Source organism: Diplotaxodon limnothrissa, linkage group LG17, assembly GCF_057381915.1.
Source record: "Diplotaxodon limnothrissa isolate DT_005_m linkage group LG17, D_limnothrissa_male_GT1.1, whole genome shotgun sequence".
NCBI lineage: Eukaryota > Metazoa > Chordata > Actinopteri > Cichliformes > Cichlidae > Diplotaxodon > Diplotaxodon limnothrissa.
In genome coordinates this window covers 27,778,447-27,806,370 of record NC_140612.1, presented here as the reverse complement: position 1 = coordinate 27,806,370, position 27,924 = coordinate 27,778,447, and the positions used below count along the sequence as shown (strand labels likewise).

At 45.2% G+C, this 27,924-nt stretch overlaps 1 long non-coding RNA gene and 1 pseudogene across 2 annotated transcripts; both read right to left on the bottom strand.

Annotated features, from left to right (window-relative positions):
- Positions 1–155: 155 nt before the first annotated feature.
- LOC146615140 (uncharacterized) lies at positions 156–14,373 on the bottom strand (annotated as a pseudogene).
- Positions 14,374–17,479: 3,106 nt separating this feature from the next.
- On the bottom strand, positions 17,480–26,035 carry LOC146615139 (uncharacterized). Of its 2 annotated transcripts, XR_014907012.1 has the most exons (4): positions 26,015–26,035; positions 25,616–25,819; positions 24,846–24,953; positions 17,480–18,735 (listed from the first exon to the last, which is right to left on the bottom strand). It is a non-coding gene; the product is annotated as an uncharacterized LOC146615139 (long non-coding RNA). The 2 variants fall into 2 exon arrangements; XR_014907011.1 differs by lacking the exon at positions 26,015–26,035 and having other exon boundaries at positions 25,616–25,915.
- Between the last annotated feature and the right edge of the window lie 1,889 nt (positions 26,036–27,924).

Genomic DNA, 27,924 nt, shown 5'->3' with positions numbered 1-27,924 from the left:
CATCTCCAGACTTGAACAACAAACAGGAGTGCACAAAAAATGGCAAAAGAAAGGCCACGGGAGACAACAGAGAGTCACCCAAGAAAAAAAAAAGGAATGTGGACCAGGGCAAAAAATCAGTAGCAGACCAAAAACGTAAGTAGCAAGCAGCTTGGGTTTTATATTCAGGGGAAGGGCAGAAGGAACATTTAGGCTACAGAGGAGAGTAATTTGTGTCACAGCTGTAATAAAACAAGATTTGCTGTTTTGTCTGTTCAGGTGAATTCCAAGCCAGATATGTGGAGGAGCACCAGCTCGGAGAAGGAGGCTGCGGAGCAGTGTTTTCTGGCTACCGGATAGAAGATCGTTTTCCAGTAAGTGTTCAGATGATGGTAGTAAGACAGGCAGTAACGCAGATAATGGATAATATCGTAAACTGAGACGTCTGCTGTGTTTCCACCTTTCATTATGTCATACTGAGGAAATGCTCACCAATGCTCTGTGTCTTCTAGGTTGCCATCAAACACATTCCCAAAAATAAAGTCTACTGCAAAGTGGCGGTAAGCGTCCAACACTTGAATTAGTTTTACATTACTGGATTGAATGCGGCGTTCCTCATCATCCACTTTGTTGTAATATTTCAGGATGAAAATGGGAAGATGCTCTCGGTGGAAGTGGCCATTATGCTTAAACTTGCAGGTGAAGCAGAAGGGTCAGTGGGAATATCAGCACCTGTGTCCTTGCTGGAGTGGTTCGACTTTGGCAAAGAGCTGATCCTGGTGCTGGAGAGACCTGTCCCTGCTGTGGACCTGCAAAAATACAAAGCAGAAAATGGAAGAGCTTTACCAGAGGACAAGGCCAAGGTAGGTTGACTGGGAGAGCCTTAGACTGTACAGCATTCAATCAAGGCAGAAAAGCATTAACTCATTATTGTGTTTTTCATCTTTTCCAGGTCATTCTGAAGCAACTAGTTGATGCTGTAAAGGAACTTGAGGAGAAACACATCTTTCATCGGGACATCAAGGGACAAAACATTCTGATTGAGACCGGCTCAGATGTGCCTCGAGTTCGCATCATTGACTTTGGACTGAGCTGCTTTGTTAAACAGCGATCTCTGTATCGCATCTTCTATGGTAACATATTCTGCTCCTGCTTTTCACAGATGTAACAATTTGTGTCTTTTGTTTTAGAAGAAATTGCAATTGTGTCTGTTTGTTAGGCACTCCTCTTCACATCCCTCCCGAGTGGTACATTAGGAGCTGCTACAGGTGTGGACCCACCACGGTGTGGCAAATGGGAGTGGTGTTGTATGAAGCGCTTCATGCACGATACTTTAGTACCGCGAGGTTCCTCACAAAGCAACTGAGCATCAAAAAGCGTCTGTCCACAGGTAAGAAAACTTCACACTTCCACATTCACTGATGCCTTGGATCACTAGAACTATCATCTTCATCTTTTTGATCTTTTCTTTCTTTCAAGAATGCCGGAATTTCTTGGACGCATGTTTAGCTATAGTCCCGGAGAAGCGCCCAACACTGGAGGAGCTCCAGCTTCACCCCTGGCTAAGATAACACACACAAACACACAATTCACACCTTATCATGTAAGTGTGATACATTGTAGTAACTTCCTTTCTTTTTTCTGTTGGACAGGAATAGATAGAGTGGGTCAATCTTAAAAAATAAATAAATAAAAATTTAGCTTTTTTGGAGTTCCTGTAACCCCCCCAGCCATCCCAGGAAAGGGGATCTCTCTTTGAATGGGCTTTCCCGAGGTTTCTTCCCATCGATCTGGCCCCCTGGGGAGTTTTTCCTCGTCTTCATAGAGAGCTTGGGCTGGGTCAGGAGCTCCATCAAAACTGTCTTTATTTGATGACATTAAAGTCATCAAATAAAGATGTGTTTTACTTAAAGTAAAATTTGATCAAAATAAAACTTGTTTAATTCATCTTTGCTGAAGATTCTCCTTCATTACTATTTTGTTTTGTTTTTTTTACCCATGGTGCATTTTGACAAATAAGAAAACTGAATCAGGTTAAAGTGTGCACAAAGACAGTCACACTGCAAATGATCTGAAGACTTGCATCTGTTGCTCTAACCCCCAACTAGTTTAGACAGATTTCCTGGTTCTACCAGAGGTTTTTTCCTTCAAGAAGGGAGTTTTTCCTTCCCACTGTTGCTGAGTGTTTGCTCATAGTGGGTTGTAAAAGCATAAAAGTTAATAAGAGGCATTCATAGCAGAGTTATCACAGAGGGAACTATATAGCTTAAATGTACAATTTCTACAGGACGAATTATAACTTCATTATGTATAAAAGCTCCTGTGGATAATTACTCCTATTTGTAACTTTACACAAGAGAAAGTTTGCTGTCACACTATTTATAACAGGTTGGGTTTTGTCCTCTGAGTTGAGCCTTTGGTTGCAGTTTATTGAAGAGTTTCCTCTAAAGTAGCTGTTGATAAAGATTTAAGGTCCTGTTTATATACAGAAATATGCTTTAGTTCATGTTTTTTTACATGTCTGCCTCAGTGGATCAGTAGAAGATCTGGCACAGGAAACTAGATGATGAAAAAAGGTTACGAATACACATATATATCTATATAGATACAGATATACTCATGGTGGGTTCACGCCCTCGGCCCACGCCCCTCTGAGGAGGAAACACCTGGGCCTCATCAGTGCAGCCAGCATTTAAGCCAGGGAGTGGCTTCTACTCATCGCTGGATCGTTGTGTGTGACTCGCGTCAGTGCAGCCCGGCTCTCAGCAAGTTCTCATTTGCTTCCCTGTGCAAAACCTCTAACGTGTGTTTCCTTCTGTACATAGATCCCCTGGACCCGACTCTGCATTCCCCGAGCGGATTCCCTTTTTGTGTGAGTGTTTGGAGAGAGAGTCAGAAGAGGAGCAAGTGTCTTTTCCCTACCTGGATTTCCCCGGAGCCTTTTCCCTGTCACCGCTTTGTATATAGCACTATCCCCTGCACTGTTTGTATATACACCTGGTGGAACTGTAATAAATACTGACTGTGCCTCTGAGTCCTGCATGTGAGTCCTCAAGCGAACCGTGACACCCACACAGATGAGAGCTTAGCAGTGAAGCTCTCTCTTAAAATTTGAGTTATAAAGTCAGAAGTTATCACTGACAGAGATCCATGTTCTTTTAACATAAGAAAGAATATTTGCTGAAATTGACATTAATCCAAGCCCTTAAAACGCCATTTTGGATTAAGCATTTCCTTTTAGAAAAGTCTTCAATGAGCAGGAAGCTCCAGTACTGAAAAAAGAAGCCAACATCAACTGCTAAACGTGCTAAAAGTAAGTAAGTCCCTGTAGACTCCTATGATCAAAACACATACAGTATAAAAGTTATAGGTTACAGATCTGAAAAGTAAAACAAATGTCAAAGTGCAAAAAGACTTATGGTCCCATAGAAGTCTATTCCATTTGCCTGGAATTAGGTGAACACCTTTGTGACAAATTTAATGGCTCAGTCATTTGTTTCATGTCATATTTAATAAAAGACTGACATGGTGGCATGTTGAATTGTCCATTTTGCACATATTTGGTCATTCTAAGCGTCAGAAGGGGAAAGATCATTCTGGGAATGCCTACTGGCGAAGGATGTGTGACTGACAAGTCCAGTGTGTGAAGTTTAACTACAGTCTAAGGAGCGTGGAAAGAAAAGCATCTGGACTTCTTTAAGTTTCTTGAAGATGTTTCACCTCTCATCTGAGAAGCTTCTTCAGTTCAGAATTTCTTCAGAGAACTGAAGAAGCTTCTTGAATGAGAGGTGAAACGCTCTTCAAGAAGCTTAAAGAAGTCCAGATGCTTTTCTTTCCAAGCTCCTTAGACTACGATGACCTGAACGACTGAGAACCTTAACAGACAGTTCTTCCCTTCATTCATCATGCCTGATTTCAAAACACCAAGATGGCAGTCGTGAAAACACTCATCTTGAGTCTTCATGGGACTACGGTGAGATCAGTTATGCCTCTTATGATGCTGTCCCAGACTTCAAAGCAGTATAAAACATGTTTGCATCCTGTAACAACTCCCACTTCCCTCATTACCTTCTGTGTATTTATAGTTTTGTATGACTTCTTATGTTCCTGTTAATAAAGACCTGCCTTTGAGTTCATTCCCGTGTGTCTAGAGCCGTGCATTTGGGTCCTCTCTTGCCTTCACACAGCCGCCGCACGACAGAACGACGCAACCACGAAATGGACCCAGCAGGCTCCGCCCGTGAGGGAGATATTCTCCGTGTACAGAGTCTGGTGCAACGAATAACCCGCGCCTCGGACTCACGGACAATTTCCATCGGACTTAACGCCATAAAGGCAATAATCGAGGGAAACCCTTTCCTTCACCAGCTCACCTGCTATGAGGGCTTTATTGACGAACTGAGCCGAGCCAAGGAGGCATTACAAGCTCGTGAGCTGGCAGACAGTGTCTGTTCCCGGGATTCCACACCACAGCGACTGCAGACGGAGATCTCCGCCAGTCAGCCGCCGCAGCAGCAGCGAACTAAACTCGCCGCGACGGCATCGCAGCAGCAGACGGGGCTCTCGGTATCGCAACAGCGGCTGCTAAAACGAGAGGGTTTTTTGGCGCTGCTGCCGCGGAGCCCTTCTCCATCCCCTCTCAGCTCTGACCGTCGCTCTCCCGCTGCTTTCCTAGCAGCGATGAGGTCGGATGATGAAGAGGAGACCGTCACCCCCGCATCATCACCGGTTTCCCCCGTCACCTCCGTTCCCTCATCAAGGAGGAGACGCCGTCGCCGGTCCTCTCCTCAGCCGGATTCCGGGACTACTGAGCAGCCGGCTGGGGTGAGTGACAAAGACACTCTTTCTGTTCACTCTGAGGCTAGTTCTCACTACTCTGAATGCAGGAATGCAAACTCTGTGACTCTTGCCGTAGGCTCTAAAGGCTCACGATCTGTAAATGTTGAATCCGAACCCGAACTTCTTATGAACCGTTGTACTGCCCGGAGGGTCAACTCAGAGACCGTTTCTCCTACGTTTGGACTCATATTTGAGAAAGATTATCCTTCGCTAGTGTTTCCTAGGTCTGAAAACTTGAAGTCAGCATTTCCTGAGTTAGAGACACCTGCTTCTGTGCCCTTTACCTGTGTGTCTGCTGAGAATGATTGTTTTGCAGTTAAGCTCACCACTGGGGCTTTAAAACCTGCCTCCTTAGATGTTAAAGCAGTAAAATCCAAGACTGTAAATGTTCCTGTGATAGCTCGACCCCAGCTCGTTACTTCTGAGCCATCACCCCAGGGGAAAGTCCATTCTGACGTATTTACTGATTCGAATGTTCTTGAGTCAGGGGGCTCTACACCCACCACTGTTTTCCCTAGGTTTACTGCTTCCAGCGAGCCGGAGGTAAAAGACTTTGTTTCATCTGCCTCTCCGGTGCACAGACCTATGTTTACATCGGCTATTAACCCCTCCTCTGTCAGTATAAGCATGGTTAGCTCCGAAGAAAGAAGCTCTAAGACTGTTGGTGCATCAGCTGATCACATTTCTCTAGAGTCTGTAAACACTGAAGGTGGTGCATTAGTGCCTGTAAGCTACAGCTTTAGCACACTTAACGCTATGAAGTCAGAGCGCTGTTCCTCATCCGCTCACTCAGGGCAGGGAATTGATCTCTTGCAGACTGTTCTTTCTAGGCCCGCCTCCCAGGCCCCTTGCGTTCTAGGGATAGCTGCGGCCCAGCACTCCCCTGCACCTATCTCAGTTCCCCAGGTGAGGGGGGCTGGCGCCCAGCTGGTCCCTGTTCCGGTTTCCGGGTCGACTGAGGCTCTGCTGGTCCCTGCACCCGTATCAGCTCCTCGGGTGGGGACAGCAGCCGCCCAGTCCCTGCCGAAATCTGTGCCAACCACTGAGGTGAGGCCCGCCAGGACCCAGCCGATCTCTGCACCTGTACCTGCTCCTCAGGTGGGAGCGACTGGTGTCCAGCAGGTGCCTGCACCTTTCATCCGCATTGTAGGCTCAGGGGACCCGACACCACCACCTGTCCTACATTCGCTCCCACAACCATCATTACACTCAGCTGCACAGGATGCTCCTCAGTCAGTCAGTCAGCCTTCTCCTCAGTGTACAGTCCAGCCTTCTCCCCAACCGCCATTACTACCACTAGTTCAGTTTGCTACCCAGTCTCCCTCAGTTCAATCTGTAGCTCTGCCTCCTGTGTCCCCGCTGGCTCTGTCTCCTGTGTCCCCCGCACCTCAGTCAGCTACCCCACCACAAGCTCAATTTTCACCTCTACCATCACTTCAGTCATCAGTTCAGTCTGCCACTCAGTCGCCCGTAGCTCCATCATCCACACCATCACCCGCTTCTCTTCCACCACAACCATCACGACACTCAGCCATTCAGGCTGCTGCTCAGTCAGTCATTCAACCTGTAGTCCTGTCATTAATGCACTCCTTAGCTGAACCATTAGCACAGTCACCGTTAACTCAGTCATCCACTCCACCGCCCACTCCACTGTCACCACAACCATTACTACAGCCATCAGTTTGGTCCCCTGTAGCAGTTTGGTCTTCTGGTCAGCTTAACATTCAGCCAGGGGTCCCGATACCCTCTGGCGCTACATCAGCTCCGGCTGGAAGCTCGGATGAGCCCATCCAGCACTCCGCGGCTTCCACGCTGCCACCTGCCTTGTCCGCTGGGGGTTCTGGAGAGCCCAGCCAGCCCTTCCTCGTCTCCGCTGGAGGGTTCGAGGGGCCCGGCCTCCGGTCCCGCTCTGTAGCCGCCGCCTTCCACACGGCCGGCCTCCGGATCTGTTCTGCCGCCGTTGCCGTCCGCAAGGGCTGTCTGGAGTCAGCCCTTGAGGGGGGGTATTGTCATGGTCCTGGGTCATTTTGACCCAGTGTTCTCAGTTTTCCTGTGGTTTTGTATTTTGTTCCTTATGTCCATTGGATTGTTTGGTTTGGTAGTTGGATTCCCCCTGTGTCCATGCTTTTATTGTGGTGTTTGTTCTGGTACCGTGTTCCCGTCCGTTGTGTTCTGTGTTCTCCTCATCCCCTCGTATTCATCCTTGTTCTCTGCCTCTCTCTCTGTGCTCATCTCTGTGTACTGTGTTGTGTTTAAGGTCCACATCTTGGTGTCAGTATTTTCAGTTTCGTGTCCTCCCTGCTCGGTCATGAGTAATTGTCTTCAGCTGTGTTCCCCGTGTGTTCCCACTTCCCTCATTACCTTCTGTGTATTTATGTCAGAGTGTCCCTTTGTTCTGTGTTGCGTCATCCTTCTAGGTTGTGTGCATTTCCCGTGTCTTCCCAGCGCCTCAGCTTTAGTTTCTCCCAGTATAGTTTTGTATGACTTCTTATGTTCCTGTTAATAAAGACCTGCCTTTGAGTTCATTCCCGTGTGTCTAGAGCCGTGCAATTGGGTCCTCTCTTGCCTTCACACAGCCGCCGCATGACAGTTAATACTTCTCATGGATATCTCAGATCTCTATCACAAATAAAATAATAAAGGGCCATAATAAGAGTTAGAAATCCATTGTTACCGCTCAAGCTCCAGTCTGGCCCTCTCCTCCTCCAGCCGAGCCTGGATCTCCATATTAAGGGCAACTTCCAGCTGCTGCTGTGTCAGCTCCAGCTCCCTGATCCTCTTCTTCTGTTGTTCAGCCTCCTTTTCCTTCACCTGCATCTCAGCCTGCATGCTGTCTTTTATCTATGCACACACACACAGCTACATAAACAGATGCACCAACAGAGCGGTATAAACTGACCTATTCCTGAATCACCTTTTCCTGGACTGTCATAACCATTTTTCCAAATCATTAAAGATGTGAATTTTATAATGACAGTCAACATTTTGCTGCAGTTCTCAAAGATCAAAGTCAAGGAGAAAAGACTCTGTACATAATTGGTGTCAAGTGGAAAACTTTTTTTTTTTACCATCTCAGCCTCTTTCAGCTGTCTTTCCAGTTCCATCTGCACCTCCCTCTGCTTCCTCCGCTCTCTCTCCTCTGCCTCCCTTCGGCGAGTTTCCAGTTCCCGAGCATGCTGTGAAACAGATGAAAGAGCCATTGTTTGGTTTGTGTTTTCACCTCTATCCAGCAGGTGACACTAGGCCATCAGCTTCGAGGTTCAACGTATTGTGCTTTCAGCGGTGCTCTTCTTGATAACTTGGTTGAAGTAAGTGGGTATTTGAGTTCATGTTGCTTTCCTTACAGCTGTAAGTAATCTGCTCATTCCGCTTTTGATCTTTGGCACCAACAAGTGATTTTTTTCCCAGAGAAGTGCTGCTCACAGGAGATTTCCTCTATTTCAGACCATTTTCTATAAACCGGTTAGATGGTTGTACAGTTTCTGAAATACTCAGACAAGCCTGTCCGACACAAACAACAATGCGTGTTCAAAGTCATTTAAATCCCATTTGACCTTCAGCAGGTCATCTTATTAATGTATACATGCCTAAATGCACTGAGCTGCTGCCATGTGATAGGCTGATTAGGTATTTGACCTAATGCGCAGCTCAACAGGTGTATCTAACAAAAATGTGGCCAGTGAGTGTACATGGTACTTTTTAAATGGACAAAATGAACTGCACTGGCAGCTGCCCAGTGCCACTATGACTTAGTTAAATAATCACTACCATGGATAGTTTGGTGCATGATGTAATTAAATAAATATTACAAAAAAAGATTCTTATAGCCCTCACTTACCTTGATAATGTTTTCAATCTCTAAGTCCTGTTTGTCTTTCTCTTTTTCTGTCTTCTCTGTCTCATGGATAGTCGAGTCATCAGATTGGCTGCCCCTGCTGCTGCAGCTGCTGCGGGCGCTCCGGCTGCGTTCCCGCTGACTGTTTTCCCGCTGGATCCGTCTCTTCAGTTTGAGTTCATGGTGAAGGGAAGACTTTCCCTCACTCTGAAGACGGAGGGCAGTTTGAATGGCTGAATACCAGATGTAAAATCTTGGGTATACTTTCCATTTAACTTTCCGAGTCAGACTGAATAGGATGGGTTATCTTTTAAAAATGAGGACTGGTGTAGCTTTACAGAGTAATTGAATACATGTTTCGGAAAATATGTTAATCCCTTTTGGATAAAGTGGCTGACTGACCTCCACCTGCCGGAGCACCTCTCTGAGAGGTTCAGTAGCCGATGCCATCAGCTCAGTATGGAACGCACCACTGACTGGGAGAGTTTTGGTCCGCATGAACTTTAGGCGCCGAGAGTTTTCCTGGAGGAAATCCAGAGCCTGAGAAGTCAAAGAAGACAGCAGAAATGACAAGAGCAGCTCTAACAACTTTTTTGATGGTTGAGAGAAGACAGAAAAGAGAACACAATAGATTCACGGTATATTAAAGCAGCAAGAATATATGAATGCATTACCTGCTGGTGCCCTGCAATAACCCTGCCATCTGGAAAAAGCTAGTTGGCCACAGAGCACACAGGATTCTCCATCCCCAGACTCTTGCAGTGCTCTTTTGCCTGCAGACTAGGGCTGCCACAAACGATTATTTTGATAGTCGACTAGTCACCGATTATTTTTGCGATTAGTCGACTAATCAGACTATCCACTCTGCCATAGCTCGGCTACAGACTCAGCACCCGAGTGCCTTTATTGTGATCTCGGGTGACTTCAACCATGTATCACTGGACAATACACTACCAACATTCAAACAATATGTGGACTGTCCCACCAGGGGAGAGAAAACTTTAGACTTACTGTATGCTAACGTCAAGGATGCATACAGCTCCTCCTCCCTCCCCCCACTTGGTAGGTCAGATCATAACCTGATTCACCTCACCCCCCGCTATGTGCCAATTGTGAGGAGGGAACCTGTGACCACCAGGACTGTTAGGAGGTGGTCAGAGGAGGCAATAGCGGAACTACAGGGCTGTTTCGAGGTGACCGACTGGGAAACACTCTGTGAGCCTCACGCCGAGGACATCAATGGGCTTACTGAGTGTATCACAGGCTACATAACTTTCTGCACCGACTCCATTGTTCCAGCTCAGACTGTTCATTGTTACCCAAATAACAAGCCGTGGGTGACTAAGGACATCAAAGCCCTCCTCAACAACAAGAAGAGGGCTTTCAGAGGGGGCAACAAAGAGGAGGTGAGGAAGATCCAGGTGTTACTAAAGGACAAGATCAGAGAGGCTAAGGACAATTACAGGAGGAAGCTGGAGTGGAAACTCCAGCAGAACAGCATGAGAGAGGTGTGGAGGGGCATGAAGACCATCACTGGATTCAGGCCAACCAACAGCAGGGGAGCTGAGGGAGGTGAGAATAGAGCCGACGAGTTGAATCTGTTTTTCAATAGATTCGACACCACAGTGTCTGCTCCTACCCCCACAACCTCACCTGCAGTCAGCCTGGAATCCAGAACCACACCACTGTGCCAGCCTCTCTCTTCACATGTTGCCTCCTGTGAGATTCCTGACACCCCTCCCCCACCCATCACCTTCACTCAATACCAGGTTGAGATGCAAATGAGGAGACTTCACTCAGGCAAGTCTGCTGGACCAGACGGAGTGAGTCCCCTTGTCTTCAAGACCTGTGCCCCCCAGCTGTGTGGAGTCTTTCATAAACTGTTTATGCTGAGTCTGAGTCTGCAGAGGGTCCCGGTGATGTGGAAGACATCATGCCTCGTCCCTGTACCAAAGACGCCTCGTCCCAGTGGCCCCCAGGATTACAGGCCCGTGGCACTGACCTCCCACATCATGAAGACCCTGGAAAGGCTCATCCTGGACCAGCTGCGACCCATAGTAAGACCACATCTGGATCCCCTTCAGTTCGCTTATCAGCCTCGTCTCGGAACAGAGGACGCCATCATCTACCTGCTCAATCGTGTCTACACCCATCTGGACCAGCCGGCGAGCACTGTGAGGGTCATGTTTTTTGACTTTTCCAGTGCTTTCAACACCATCAGGCCGACCCTCCTGGGTGATAAGTTAGCAGCGATGCAGGTGGATGCTTCTCTGGTGTCCTGGATTGTTGATTACCTGACAGGAAGACCACAATATGTACGTCTCCCACAGTGTGTGTCTGACAAGGTGATTAGCAACACAGGGGCACCACAGGGGACTGTCCTCTCCCCCTTCCTCTTCACCCTCTACACCACAGACTTCAGCCACTGCACAGAGACCTGCCATCTTCAGAAGTTTTCTGATGACTCTGCGGTGGTTGGATGCATCAGCAGGGATGATGAGACAGAGTACCGGGCTGTGGTCGACTCCTTTGTCACGTGGTGTGAGCAGAATCATCTGCAGCTCAACGTGGCAAAGACCAAGGAACTGATCGTGGACTTCAGGAAGACCAGGAAACACTTGACCCCTGTTTCAATCCAGGGGGTCAGTGTTGACATTGTGGAGGACTATAAATACCTTGGAGTACACATTGACAATAAACTGGACTGGGCTAAAAACACCACAGCACTTTACAGGAAGGGCCAGAGTCGTCTCTATTTTTTGAGGCGACTGAGGTCCTTCAACATCTGCCAGAAAATGCTGAGGATTTTCTATGAGTCTGTTGTGGCCAGTGCGATCCTCTATGCTGTTGCATGCTGGGGGAGCAGGCTGAGGGTCGCAGATGCCAACAGACTTAATAAACTGATCCGTAAGGCCAGCAATGTTGTGGGGATGGAGCTGGACTCCCTCAAGGTGGTGTCGGAGAGGCGGATGCTGTCCAAGATAAAGACAATGTTGGATAACACCTCCCACCCACTCCATGACATGTTGGTCAGTCACAGGAGCTCGTTCAGTGAGAGACTGAGATTACCGAAAAGCACCACTGAACGACACAGGAAATCATTCCTGCCTGTGGCCATCTCCCTGTACAACGCATCCACTTAACACACTGTTTGCTGCTACAGCTACACATGTTTCTTTTCCAACTATTTATTTATAAGTGACTTATGTATGTATGTATGTATATATATGTATATATTGTACTATTCTTAGTTAGCGTATTGTCTGTCTTGTCTTAATGTTGGTTTAAAATGGAGCACTGTAACAAAAAATAATTTCCCCCAGGGATCAATAAAGTATTCTGATTCTGATTCTGATTCATCATCCATTGGATGTAAAACGTTCAGCTTATTGCACCAGCAGCATCTGCTCTTATATAACTATCATTAGCTTACAGCTTTAAGTGTTTAAGGTATGTGCTAACTAAAAATAAAGACAAGATGATAGTTTATTAAATTTTAATGAAATTTGCAGATTGTTTCGGTGAAGTTTAATAAACTCCTTGCTATCTAAAATATAACAGGACACCGGAGAATATTCTCGAGCATCTCACACTTCTGATAATCAGCTGTCTGCTTGACGTTTATTCAGCTGTGTAAAAACTATAACTTTAATCTCAGCAAAACAGATTTACTCAGGAACAAATAAAATACTAAAATAAGCCAAACAATAACATTTTTAAGTTATCTAAGTGACTTATATATCATGTTTAACCTGAGCAGCGAAAGACAGCGGTGTGTTTGAAAACGATCTGCCGGGAGTCCGGTGTTCTCACGGCTCTAGTGAGCCTTGCTAGCTATCGAGCTAGTGGGTAACAAACGTCTCCGAAAACATTGGAGCGCTTTTGAAAATATGTGGTGTCTTGATAAACTGAGCAGATATTTGAGGTTTACACAGCTACATTCTCGCCTGAAAATATGTTAAACGTTTATTTTGTGACCCAGAAAGAATAATAAGAGTAATATTAAAACTAACTAGCTGCCGCCATTGTTGGAAACTGAGCTAGGCCGCGCTATGAATTCTGGGACACCGCTTCTTCTTCTTCTTCTTCTTCTTCTTCTTCGGGGTTTAACGGCAGCCCGCATCCTTGTATATGCAGTGCTGCCATCTTCTGTTTCAGTCCGTTATTACACTCTTAAATCCTACTACTTATTCCTGCGTCTTTTGTGATCTTACAAAGCTTCAAACGCCGCCTCGACTATTAAATCAGTCGTCGACGATTTTGATAGTCGACGTAATCGTGACTAGTCGACTAATCGTGGCAGCCCTACTGCAGACAGGCATAATTATACTGAGCCTGAGGTCTACCAGTGACTGACAGCATCCCACTGGGAACCAGTTCTGAGGCCTTCTGCATAGTCTCCGCTTGCACCTTCACTGCATACAAAGCTAGAAGATGCATAAGGAGTAAATACAGAATATTAACCAAAGTTGTGATTAAAACACCTTTTACAAGTGCACAAAAAAACCCAAAAAAGAAATCTTTCTACCTTCTGCAAAGTTCATCGCCCCAGAAAAGACAAGAGCAGCAAATTCTCCGACACTGAAACCTGCAGCAGCGACACACATCTCAATGGCCTGTGTACAGCAGGAAACAAGTAAAAAAAAAATAAAAAAATAAAAATGTAACAGCCTCCCGATTATGACCGATATATCATTTATGTCACTGATACATCCGTAACTGAAATTAACTCAGAACAATTTGTTTATTTTTTTAAATGGTCATTCAGAATCAGAAGATTATTTACGGTGATGTTTTTGGTGGGAGTGAAACAACAATCTACTGATAAAAACAATAAAAACAAGATGTGATAATAAGAAATAACCACTGTTGGAAGCCTTATTTACTCTACCGCCTTAATCAGGTGCAGTAATTAAAGTTGAAATGAGAAACTCTGCATTTGAAAGATGCTCTTCTACTGGGCACTCAAAATGCTTTCTTACAACAAGCATCATTCATCCACACCTTCATACATAATGTGCGCACATTTTAAATATAAATTAATATTACTGTAGCAGTATTTAAAAAAAAAAAAAAGATAAAATGGCCACATTTAAGAAGGCAGGACCTGCAGTTATTGTCCTTTTTCCAGACATTTATCTGGCACTTACTTTGGGGTTTTCTTGGTTGAGTCTCTCCACAGCAGCCAGGGAGGTGACAAACACCGCCGGCTGACAGTGAACCGTTTTCTGCAGCTCGTCCTCGGGGCCCTCCAGACACAGAGACAGCAGGTCGTAACCCAGGATCTTCTGGGCTACGGTGAACATTTCTTTAACGTTGGGGTATTTTAAAAGTCCTCTGCCCATGCCCACAAACTGGCTGCCCTGACCGGGGAAGAGGAGCACGGAGCAGCCGCTGGGGTCTTTTTTGGGTCTCCGCTGAGGCGCCGCGGCTGGCTCGCTGTTCGGGGGAGAAGCGGGAACTTCAGCCGGAGAAGGGTAATCTCCAGCCGTGGAACCGGGCTTGTTGGTGGACAGCGTCCTGCTCAGAGAGACCAGCGACCTGACCTTCCCTCTGGAAGATGCTGCCATCCTGACTGCCACTGATGCCAACATGAGCTGTTCCTCATCCAACGACGTGTCTGCGGATGAAATAAGACGCACAGCCCGCCCGGACAAACTGTAATCACCGAAAGAGTCAACTTTGCTTGAACTCAACTCTGACATCTGCTCGGCATGACACCTCACAGGGAGACGAAAAGAATATTCAGAATACAATTGACAAATGCAAAAAAACCCTCTAAACCATTGACTACAGAGAGATTTAACGTTGTTCGGCAGGATAATGTTGACCAAGGTTGAATCTTTGTCCAGTTTAATCTATCCAGCTTATTCCCTAGCCATCCCACCAAGAATTATAAAAGACATAAATAAGGCGAATTTTAATTTCATATGGAAAAATAAACATCATTATATTAGTAACAGGGACTTGATAAAAGATTATGAAGAGGGGGGTTTAAAAGCAATCGATTTTGAAATAATGAATGGCATTTTAAAGATTAATTGGCTACGATCTTTCTTGAAAAATGATAATGAGATGTGGTTCTTGATGCCATCTCTTATTTTCAACAAAGTTGGGGGGATCCTTTTAGTATGTGATTTTGACATTTCTAAACTACCCATAAAACTTTCCAAATTTCATCAACAAGTTTTGTTAAATTGTAAATTAATGTTTATACATAACTTTAGTCCCCACAATGTTCCATTGTGGAATAATAGGGTGATATTGAATCGGGGGAAATCTATGTTTGTGGACGAATGGATGACAAAACAAATTTGGTCTGTGACACATATAATGGATGAAAATGGAGATATACTTGAATTAAACAGGCTTAATGAGAAATATGACATGAGTTGCTCGTTCGAGCTCTATAAAAAGGTTTCACAGAATATCCCAACAGTCCTTGTAAATACAATAAAGAACAATTTTTCAAATATACAGACTACAAATTTACATAAAGTTAAACTAGATGGTCTTGACTTGGTTAATGGAAAATGCAATAATCCATTTTTGAGGAGGTATTTGGTTAACACCTTATATCCAGGTAGGACAAAATTCTCCCTGTTCCATAAATCTCTTAAGCTAATAAATAAGCCCCAAGCAATCAAATTGCATAGATTTTTAGAAGAGTTTGATTTTTCTTAGCCCCTTATTTAAGTTATGTGTCTTGTTTATGGAACCTCACTTTTAGAGATTTTATGATCCCCCTTGTCTTCTTTATTTCTGTTCCTTGTTTTTCATTCTTTTTTTTATTGTTATTTATTTTTGTATTGGTTATTCATCTTTTTATATTATTATTATGTAGATGTGTGAATATGGATGTGTATGTATGCATGTGTATATGCATATATATGTATATATATGTATATATATGTATGTGTATGTGTGTGTGTGTGTGTGTGTGTGTGTATGTATGTATGTTTACTTTCAGTTATTGTCGATTTCATTGTGGTGTACAGGAGATGTGATTCTGTTCTGATTGATTTAATATGTCGCTTGTCTCTTTGAGATTGTCATTGTTATTGTTCTAAATAAAGTTCATTTAAAAAACAAAACAAAACAAAAAACCTCACAGGGAGACGCCATGTTGTTTATACGGAGTTTATTCTCGTCTTCTTCCGGTTGACGTTCAGGCTCTCTCACGGTGCAGCGCCACCTCAGGTCAAATTATGTCATGCTCTAATGTATCGTGTTTTTCTTTTCTGTGCTTTAATTTGTCTACAAAGTGAAAATAACCATAAGAGCTTTTAAGTATACACAGACATGCGCTTCTTAAATTTAGCTTAATTGGCTCCACAGGTAGGAAGTAAAAAAGTAAAAAAAAACTTCCTTGCTGTACTTAATTTTTACTCCCTACATTTTTAAACAAATATCTGTAGTTTCCACTCCGTATTTTTGACAGAGAGGAGGGCTGGGTAGCCGTAGTTTTTGTTGACCGCTGCGCTGCACAACATGTTTCGCTTTGTTACATTAGAGCCTGTGATGTTTTAAGAGTCTGAATCAGGAGCTGATGACATTACTCTGTAAACTCTCAAAGCACTTTAATAAACAAGCAAACAATTCCACCTCTTGCATTATTGCGTAAAGTTGACAGCGTGTCAGGCAAATAGGCAGGCTCCATCCCTGGCCTCTAGCGACTGTGGAAGTCGCTACAGTAATGTTTGCATCAGTCTATCAGATGAATCCCCTCCAAGTCCAATATTTACATCAGTTACAGTGATAATGCTTGGTGTCTACTTTCAGCCACCGCAGTAGAATGCCAGGAATGAATCTCATTGAAATTGTAGTTGCATTTGCTATTTAATTTAATTGTCATGGATGATACACAGACAACCCAACAGCAAACAGAGGAAAACAATGGGCCACGTGGGACACAGGGGCAAGGCAAAGTAACAGAAACCTAAAGCCTAAGAATATAACACAAGAAGAAAAAAATAAAGAGAACCAAAAACATACATAAGAATAATCAATGAATATAAATGAACAAACACAAAACACTGGGTCACAGACTCAGTACCATGACAGTTAAATGTACATAATAAATACTTTAAATCAGATGACAATGTAGCTGACACTGTGTTTATTAGTGTGTGGTCAACCACAAATCTTCATACTGTCATCCATAGATGAGGTCTTTATACAAATGATGAAAGATAATGAAAGAAACTGTTTAATTGATATGAAATGATTGAATTATATGAAATATTATGGCTTTGTCTGCCAGTGTTTTTCTGTAAACTACTTTGAACTACTGGCAGTCAGTGAAGTCACTGAAAGGCAAGATTCTATGTTGTGTTGCCATAGTTTCCAGAGTTTACTTATAAAGCTCACTTACAGAATTCAGTTAGAAAAGTCAAGCATTTGAAAGGTGCACATTTGAAGAAGTATTAACTCAATCTTAGCTCATTACGGTTTACATTTTCGATTTTAAAGGGTCTCCGAAATTACAATGAAAAAGGAAACAAGAAAAATTACCACTCCGGCCGATAAGAAAGATTCAGGAGATCAAGGTAAGTAAAATAATAAAATAAGAACCTGGTAAAATCCAAATCCTAGAAATGTTGACACTGTGTGAATCATTTTTGAAGCAATTGAATCATATGTTTGATTGAAAATAGCTTTAATACAAGATGTCTAATCAAAGGAAGGTTACCGGTCTTTTGGTAAAATAATGTAATAAGTTTATTCTTGGACTCAACAGTAAAAACAGACCAACAAGTGTCATCAAGATCTAAGACTTAGTAAACCTAGTATCAATTCGCACTGGTCAGTTTTTTTAATCCCAAGAATAAACTTGTGATCATTTAAGCAAAAGCAATTTCAAATTCTTTGCCATCAAACTGCTTCCAGTCCTGATGTCGGGGACTCTTTTTCACCACTGTGTTGTTGTCGTCGTTTATAGATTGTAAGAGCAGGACTGCTAAAAGAAAGGCCAGTCCTGAAAAGAAGACCCCAATAAAAAGGAGGAGGGTCGCTGAGCAGGCTGGTCCTTCCACCAGCTCAGATGTGGTCAAAGGAGTGAAGCGCAAGGTTGTGCAAGATGAAGAGGGCACAACAAAGAAAGCAAAGAAGGCTAAACTTCTCGACCATACGAGCGGTGACAAGGAGCAAGCATCCTCCTCGTTGGACTCTGGTAAAGGTAGGCTAATTAGTTGAATAAGGGGGTAGATTAAGTGTGGTTGCTAGGTTTAAGATATTGGTGTTTAGTGTTTGTGTCTATCATCCAGTGAGCTGATGTGCTTTTGGTGTTTTCCACATCTCCAGACTTGAACAACAAACAGGAGTGCACAAAAAATGGCAAAAGAAAGGCCACGGGAGACAACAGAGAGTCACCCAAGAAAAAAAAAAGGAATGTGGACCAGGACAAAAAATCAGTAGCAGACCAAAAACGTAAGTAGCAAGCAGCTTGGGTTTTATATTCAGGGGAAGGGCAGAAGGAACATTTAGGCTACAGAGGAGAGTAATTTGTGTCACAGCTGTAATAAAACAAGATTTGCTGTTTTGTCTGTTCAGGTGAATTCCAAGCCAGATATGTGGAGGAGCACCAGCTCGGAGAAGGAGGCTGCGGAGCAGTGTTTTCTGGCTACCGGATAGAAGATCGTTTTCCAGTAAGTGTTCAGATGATGGTAGTAAGACAGGCAGTAACGCAGATAATGGATAATATCGTAAACTGAGACGTCTGCTGTGTTTCCACCTTTCATTATGTCATACTGAGGAAATGCTCACCAATGCTCTGTGTCTTCTAGGTTGCCATCAAACACATTCCCAAAAATAAAGTCTACTGCAAAGTGGCGGTAAGCGTCCAACACTTGAATTAGTTTTACATTACTGGATTGAATGCGGCGTTCCTCATCATCCACTTTGTTGTAATATTTCAGGATGAAAATGGGAAGATGCTCTCGGTGGAAGTGGCCATTATGCTTAAACTTGCAGGTGAAGCAGAAGGGTCAGTGGGAATATCAGCACCTGTGTCCTTGCTGGAGTGGTTCGACTTTGGCAAAGAGCTGATCCTGGTGCTGGAGAGACCTGTCCCTGCTGTGGACCTGCAAAAATACAAAGCAGAAAATGGAAGAGCTTTACCAGAGGACAAGGCCAAGGTAGGTTGACTGGGAGAGCCTTAGACTGTACAGCATTCAATCAAGGCAGAAAAGCATTAACTCATTATTGTGTTTTTCATCTTTTCCAGGTCATTCTGAAGCAACTAGTTGATGCTGTAAAGGAACTTGAGGAGAAACACATCTTTCATCGGGACATCAAGGGACAAAACATTCTGATTGAGACCGGCTCAGATGTGCCTCGAGTTCGCATCATTGACTTTGGACTGAGCTGCTTTGTTAAACAGCGATCTCTGTATCGCATCTTCTATGGTAACATATTCTGCTCCTGCTTTTCACAGATGTAACAATTTGTGTCTTTTGTTTTAGAAGAAATTGCAATTGTGTCTGTTTGTTAGGCACTCCTCTTCACATCCCTCCCGAGTGGTACATTAGGAGCTGCTACAGGTGTGGACCCACCACGGTGTGGCAAATGGGAGTGGTGTTGTATGAAGCGCTTCATGCACGATACTTTAGTACCGCGAGGTTCCTCACAAAGCAACTGAGCATCAAAAAGTGTCTGTCCACAGGTAAGAAAACTTCACACTTCCACATTCACTGATGCCTTGGATCACTAGAACTATCATCTTCATCTTTTTGATCTTTTCTTTCTTTCAAGAATGCCGGAATTTCTTGGACGCATGTTTAGCTATAGTCCCGGAGAAGCGCCCAACACTGGAGGAGCTCCAGCTTCACCCCTGGCTAAGATAACACACACAAACACACAATTCACACCTTATCATGTAAGTGTGATACATTGTAGTAACTTCCTTTCTTTTTTCTGTTGGACAGGAATAGATAGAGTGGGTCAATCTTAAAAAATAAATAAATAAAAATTTAGCTTTTTTGGAGTTCCTGTAACCCCCCCAGCCATCCCAGGAAAGGGGATCTCTCTTTGAATGGGCTTTCCCGAGGTTTCTTCCCATCGATCTGGCCCCCTGGGGAGTTTTTCCTCGTCTTCATAGAGAGCTTGGGCTGGGTCAGGAGCTCCATCAAAACTGTCTTTATTTGATGACATTAAAGTCATCAAATAAAGATGTGTTTTACTTAAAGTAAAATTTGATCAAAATAAAACTTGTTTAATTCATCTTTGCTGAAGATTCTCCTTCATTACTATTTTGTTTTGTTTTTTTTACCCATGGTGCATTTTGACAAATAAGAAAACTGAATCAGGTTAAAGTGTGCACAAAGACAGTCACACTGCAAATGATCTGAAGACTTGCATCTGTTGCTCTAACCCCCAACTAGTTTAGACAGATTTCCTGGTTCTACCAGAGGTTTTTTCCTTCAAGAAGGGAGTTTTTCCTTCCCACTGTTGCTGAGTGTTTGCTCATAGTGGGTTGTAAAAGCATAAAAGTTAATAAGAGGCAGAGTTATCACAGAGGGAACTATATAGCTTAAATGTACAATTTCTACAGGACGAATTATAACTTCATTATGTATAAAAGCTCCTGTGGATAATTACTCCTATTTGTAACTTTACACAAGAGAAAGTTTGCTGTCACACTATTTATAACAGGTTGGGTTTTGTCCTCTGAGTTGAGCCTTTGGTTGCAGTTTATTGAAGAATTTCCTCTAAAGTAGCTGTTGATAAAGATTTAAGGTCCTGTTTATATACAGAAATATGCTTTAGTTCATGTTTTTTTACATGTCTGCCTCAGTGGATCAGTAGAAGATCTGGCACAGGAAACTAGATGATGAAAAAAGGTTACGAATACACATATATATCTATATAGATACAGATATACTCATGGTGGGTTCACGCCCTCGGCCCACGCCCCTCTGAGGAGGAAACACCTGGGCCTCATCAGTGCAGCCAGCATTTAAGCCAGGGAGTGGCTTCTACTCATCGCTGGATCGTTGTGTGTGACTCGCGTCAGTGCAGCCCGGCTCTCAGCAAGTTCTCATTTGCTTCCCTGGGCAAAACCTCTAACGTGTGTTTCCTTCTGTACATAGATCCCCTGGACCCGACTCTGCATTCCCCGAGCGGATTCCCTTTTTGTGTGAGTGTTTGGAGAGAGAGTCAGAAGAGGAGCAAGTGTCTTTTCCCTACCTGGATTTCCCCGGAGCCTTTTCCCTGTCACCGCTTTGTATATAGCACTATCCCCTGCACTGTTTGTATATACACCTGGTGGAACTGTAATAAATACTGACTGTGCCTCTGAGTCCTGCATGTGAGTCCTCAAGCGAACCGTGACACCCACACAGATGAGAGCTTAGCAGTGAAGCTCTCTCTTAAAATTTGAGTTATAAAGTCAGAAGTTATCACTGACAGAGATCCATGTTCTTTTAACATAAGAAAGAATATTTGCTGAAATTGACATTAATCCAAGCCCTTAAAACGCCATTTTGGATTAAGCATTTCCTTTTAGAAAAGTCTTCAATGAGCAGGAAGCTCCAGTACTGAAAAAAGAAGCCAACATCAACTGCTAAACGTGCTAAAAGTAAGTAAGTCCCTGTAGACTCCTATGATCAAAACACATACAGTATAAAAGTTATAGGTTACAGATCTGAAAAGTAAAACAAATGTCAAAGTGCAAAAAGACTTATGGTCCCATAGAAGTCTATTCCATTTGCCTGGAATTAGGTGAACACCTTTGTGACAAATTTAATGGCTCAGTCATTTGTTTCATGTCATATTTAATAAAAGACTGACATGGTGGCATGTTGAATTGTCCATTTTGCACATATTTGGTCATTCTAAGCGTCAGAAGGGGAAAGATCATTCTGGGAATGCCTACTGGCGAAGGATGTGTGACTGACAAGTCCAGTGTGTGAAGTTTAACTACAGTCTAAGGAGCGTGGAAAGAAAAGCATCTGGACTTCTTTAAGTTTCTTGAAGATGTTTCACCTCTCATCTGAGAAGCTTCTTCAGTTCAGAATTTCTTCAGAGAACTGAAGAAGCTTCTTGAATGAGAGGTGAAACGCTCTTCAAGAAGCTTAAAGAAGTCCAGATGCTTTTCTTTCCAAGCTCCTTAGACTACGATGACCTGAACGACTGAGAACCTTAACAGACAGTTCTTCCCTTCATTCATCATGCCTGATTTCAAAACACCAAGATGGCAGTCGTGAAAACACTCATCTTGAGTCTTCATGGGACTACGGTGAGATCAGTTATGCCTCTTATGATGCTGTCCCAGACTTCAAAGCAGTATAAAACATGTTTGCATCCTGTAACAACTCCCACTTCCCTCATTACCTTCTGTGTATTTATAGTTTTGTATGACTTCTTATGTTCCTGTTAATAAAGACCTGCCTTTGAGTTCATTCCCGTGTGTCTAGAGCCGTGCATTTGGGTCCTCTCTTGCCTTCACACAGCCGCCGCACGACAGAACGACGCAACCACGAAATGGACCCAGCAGGCTCCGCCCGTGAGGGAGATATTCTCCGTGTACAGAGTCTGGTGCAACGAATAACCCGCGCCTCGGACTCACGGACAATTTCCATCGGACTTAACGCCATAAAGGCAATAATCGAGGGAAACCCTTTCCTTCACCAGCTCACCTGCTATGAGGGCTTTATTGACGAACTGAGCCGAGCCAAGGAGGCATTACAAGCTCGTGAGCTGGCAGACAGTGTCTGTTCCCGGGATTCCACACCACAGCGACTGCAGACGGAGATCTCCGCCAGTCAGCCGCCGCAGCAGCAGCGAACTAAGCTCGCCGCGACGGCATCGCAGCAGCAGACGGGGCTCTCGGTATCGCAACAGCGGCTGCTAAAACGAGAGGGTTTTTTGGCGCTGCTGCCGCGGAGCCCTTCTCCATCCCCTCTCAGCTCTGACCGTCGCTCTCCCGCTGCTTTCCTAGCAGCGATGAGGTCGGATGATGAAGAGGAGACCGTCACCCCCGCATCATCACCGGTTTCCCCCGTCACCTCCGTTCCCTCATCAAGGAGGAGACGCCGTCGCCGGTCCTCTCCTCAGCCGGATTCCGGGACTACTGAGCAGCCGGCTGGGGTGAGTGACAAAGACACTCTTTCTGTTCACTCTGAGGCTAGTTCTCACTACTCTGAATGCAGGAATGCAAACTCTGTGACTCTTGCCGTAGGCTCTAAAGGCTCACGATCTGTAAATGTTGAATCCAAACCCGAACTTCTTATGAACCGTTGTACTGCCCGGAGGGTCAACTCAGAGACCGTTTCTCCTACGTTTGGACTCATATTTGAGAAAGATTATCCTTCGCTAGTGTTTCCTAGGTCTGAAAACTTGAAGTCAGCATTTCCTGAGTTAGAGACACCTGCTTCTGTGCCCTTTACCTGTGTGTCTGCTGAGAATGATTGTTTTGCAGTTAAGCTCACCACTGGGGCTTTAAAACCTGCCTCCTTAGATGTTAAAGCAGTAAAATCCAAGACTGTAAATGTTCCTGTGATAGCTCGACCCCAGCTCGTTACTTCTGAGCCATCACCCCAGGGGAAAGTCCATTCTGACGTATTTACTGATTCGAATGTTCTTGAGTCAGGGGGCTCTACACCCACCACTGTTTTCCCTAGGTTTACTGCTTCCAGCGAGCCGGAGGTAAAAGACTTTGTTTCATCTGCCTCTCCGGTGCACAGACCTATGTTTACATCGGCTATTAACCCCTCCTCTGTCAGTATAAGCATGGTTAGCTCCGAAGAAAGAAGCTCTAAGACTGTTGGTGCATCAGCTGATCACATTTCTCTAGAGTCTGTAAACACTGAAGGTGGTGCATTAGTGCCTGTAAGCTACAGCTTTAGCACACTTAACGCTATGAAGTCAGAGCGCTGTTCCTCATCCGCTCACTCAGGGCAGGGAATTGATCTCTTGCAGACTGTTCTTTCTAGGCCCGCCTCCCAGGCCCCTTGCGTTCTAGGGATAGCTGCGGCCCAGCACTCCCCTGCACCTATCTCAGTTCCCCAGGTGAGGGGGGCTGGCGCCCAGCTGGTCCCTGTTCCGGTTTCCGGGTCGACTGAGGCTCTGCTGGTCCCTGCACCCGTATCAGCTCCTCGGGTGGGGACAGCAGCCGCCCAGTCCCTGCCGAAATCTGTGCCAACCACTGAGGTGAGGCCCGCCAGGACCCAGCCGATCTCTGCACCTGTACCTGCTCCTCAGGTGGGAGCGACTGGTGTCCAGCAGGTGCCTGCACCTTTCATCCGCATTGTAGGCTCAGGGGACCCGACACCACCACCTGTCCTACATTCGCTCCCACAACCATCATTACACTCAGCTGCACAGGATGCTCCTCAGTCAGTCAGTCAGCCTTCTCCTCAGTGTACAGTCCAGCCTTCTCCCCAACCGCCATTACTACCACTAGTTCAGTTTGCTACCCAGTCTCCCTCAGTTCAATCTGTAGCTCTGCCTCCTGTGTCCCCGCTGGCTCTGTCTCCTGTGTCCCCCGCACCTCAGTCAGCTACCCCACCACAAGCTCAATTTTCACCTCTACCATCACTTCAGTCATCAGTTCAGTCTGCCACTCAGTCGCCCGTAGCTCCATCATCCACACCATCACCCGCTTCTCTTCCACCACAACCATCACGACACTCAGCCATTCAGGCTGCTGCTCAGTCAGTCATTCAACCTGTAGTCCTGTCATTAATGCACTCCTTAGCTGAACCATTAGCACAGTCACCGTTAACTCAGTCATCCACTCCACCGCCCACTCCACTGTCACCACAACCATTACTACAGCCATCAGTTTGGTCCCCTGTAGCAGTTTGGTCTTCTGGTCAGCTTAACATTCAGCCAGGGGTCCCGATACCCTCTGGCGCTACATCAGCTCCGGCTGGAAGCTCGGATGAGCCCATCCAGCACTCCGCGGCTTCCACGCTGCCACCTGCCTTGTCCGCTGGGGGTTCTGGAGAGCCCAGCCAGCCCTTCCTCGTCTCCGCTGGAGGGTTACATAAACAGATGCACCAACAGAGCGGTATAAACTGACCTATTCCTGAATCACCTTTTCCTGGACTGTCATAACCATTTTTCCAAATCATTAAAGATGTGAATTTTATAATGACAGTCAACATTTTGCTGCAGTTCTCAAAGATCAAAGTCAAGGAGAAAAGACTCTGTACATAATTGGTGTCAAGTGGAAAACTTTTTTTTTTACCATCTCAGCCTCTTTCAGCTGTCTTTCCAGTTCCATCTGCACCTCCCTCTGCTTCCTCCGCTCTCTCTCCTCTGCCTCCCTTCGGCGAGTTTCCAGTTCCCGAGCATGCTGTGAAACAGATGAAAGAGCCATTGTTTGGTTTGTGTTTTCACCTCTATCCAGCAGGTGACACTAGGCCATCAGCTTCGAGGTTCAACGTATTGTGCTTTCAGCGGTGCTCTTCTTGATAACTTGGTTGAAGTAAGTGGGTATTTGAGTTCATGTTGCTTTCCTTACAGCTGTAAGTAATCTGCTCATTCCGCTTTTGATCTTTGGCACCAACAAGTGATTTTTTTCCCAGAGAAGTGCTGCTCACAGGAGATTTCCTCTATTTCAGACCATTTTCTATAAACCGGTTAGATGGTTGTACAGTTTCTGAAATACTCAGACAAGCCTGTCCGACACAAACAACAATGCATGTTCAAAGTCATTTAAATCCCATTTGACCTTCAGCAGGTCATCTTATTAATGTATACATGCCTAAATGCACTGAGCTGCTGCCATGTGATAGGCTGATTAGGTATTTGACCTAATGAGCAGCTCAACAGGTGTATCTAACAAAAATGTGGCCAGTGAGTGTACATGGTACTTTTTAAATGGACAAAATGAACTGCACTGGCAGCTGCCCAGTGCCACTATGACTTAGTTAAATAATCACTACCATGGATAGTTTGGTGCATGATGTAATTAAATAAATATTACAAAAAAAGATTCTTATAGCCCTCACTTACCTTGATAATGTTTTCAATCTCTAAGTCCTGTTTGTCTTTCTCTTTTTCTGTCTTCTCTGTCTCATGGATAGTCGAGTCATCAGATTGGCTGCCCCTGCTGCTGCAGCTGCTGCGGGCGCTCCGGCTGCGTTCCCGCTGACTGTTTTCCCGCTGGATCCGTCTCTTCAGTTTGAGTTCATGGTGAAGGGAAGACTTTCCCTCACTCTGAAGACGGAGGGCAGTTTGAATGGCTGAATACCAGATGTAAAATCTTGGGTATACTTTCCATTTAACTTTCCGAGTCAGACTGAATAGGATGGGTTATCTTTTAAAAATGAGGACTGGTGTAGCTTTACAGAGTAATTGAATACATGTTTCGGAAAATATGTTAATCCCTTTTGGATAAAGTGGCTGACTGACCTCCACCTGCCGGAGCACCTCTCTGACAGGTTCAGTAGCCGATGCCATCAGCTCAGTATGGAACGCACCACTGACTGGGAGAGTTTTGGTCCGCATGAACTTTAGGCGCCGAGAGTTTTCCTGGAGGAAATCCAGAGCCTGAGAAGTCAAAGAAGACAGCAGAAATGACAAGAGCAGCTCTAACAACTTTTTTGATGGTTGAGAGAAGACAGAAAAGAGAACACAATAGATTCACGGTATATTAAAGCAGCAAGAATATATGAATGCATTACCTGCTGGTGCCCTGCAATAACCCTGCCATCTGGAAAAAGCTAGTTGGCCACAGAGCACACAGGATTCTCCATCCCCAGACTCTTGCAGTGCTCTTTTGCCTGCAGACTAGGGCTGCCACAAACGATTATTTTGATAGTCGACTAGTCACCGATTATTTTTGCGATTAGTCGACTAATCAGACTATCCACTCTGCCATAGCTCGGCTACAGACTCAGCACCCGAGTGCCTTTATTGTGATCTCGGGTGACTTCAACCATGTATCACTGGACAATACACTACCAACATTCAAACAATATGTGGACTGTCCCACCAGGGGAGAGAAAACTTTAGACTTACTGTATGCTAACGTCAAGGATGCATACAGCTCCTCCTCCCTCCCCCCACTTGGTAGGTCAGATCATAACCTGATTCACCTCACCCCCCGCTATGTGCCAATTGTGAGGAGGGAACCTGTGACCACCAGGACTGTTAGGAGGTGGTCAGAGGAGGCAATAGCGGAACTACAGGGCTGTTTCGAGGTGACCGACTGGGAAACACTCTGTGAGCCTCACGCCGAGGACATCAATGGGCTTACTGAGTGTATCACAGGCTACATAACTTTCTGCACCGACTCCATTGTTCCAGCTCAGACTGTTCATTGTTACCCAAATAACAAGCCGTGGGTGACTAAGGACATCAAAGCCCTCCTCAACAACAAGAAGAGGGCTTTCAGAGGGGGCAACAAAGAGGAGGTGAGGAAGATCCAGGTGTTACTAAAGGACAAGATCAGAGAGGCTAAGGACAATTACAGGAGGAAGCTGGAGTGGAAACTCCAGCAGAACAGCATGAGAGAGGTGTGGAGGGGCATGAAGACCATCACTGGATTCAGGCCAACCAACAGCAGGGGAGCTGAGGGAGGTGAGAATAGAGCCGACGAGTTGAATCTGTTTTTCAATAGATTCGACACCACAGTGTCTGCTCCTACCCCCACAACCTCACCTGCAGTCAGCCTGGAATCCAGAACCACACCACTGTGCCAGCCTCTCTCTTCACATGTTGCCTCCTGTGAGATTCCTGACACCCCTCCCCCACCCATCACCTTCACTCAATACCAGGTTGAGATGCAAATGAGGAGACTTCACTCAGGCAAGTCTGCTGGACCAGACGGAGTGAGTCCCCTTGTCCTCAAGACCTGTGCCCCCCAGCTGTGTGGAGTCTTTCATAAACTGTTTATGCTGAGTCTGAGTCTGCAGAGGGTCCCGGTGATGTGGAAGACATCATGCCTCGTCCCTGTACCAAAGACGCCTCGTCCCAGTGGCCCCCAGGATTACAGGCCCGTGGCACTGACCTCCCACATCATGAAGACCCTGGAAAGGCTCATCCTGGACCAGCTGCGACCCATAGTAAGACCACATCTGGATCCCCTTCAGTTCGCTTATCAGCCTCGTCTCGGAACAGAGGACGCCATCATCTACCTGCTCAATCGTGTCTACACCCATCTGGACCAGCCGGCGAGCACTGTGAGGGTCATGTTTTTTGACTTTTCCAGTGCTTTCAACACCATCAGGCCGACCCTCCTGGGTGATAAGTTAGCAGCGATGCAGGTGGATGCTTCTCTGGTGTCCTGGATTGTTGATTACCTGACAGGAAGACCACAA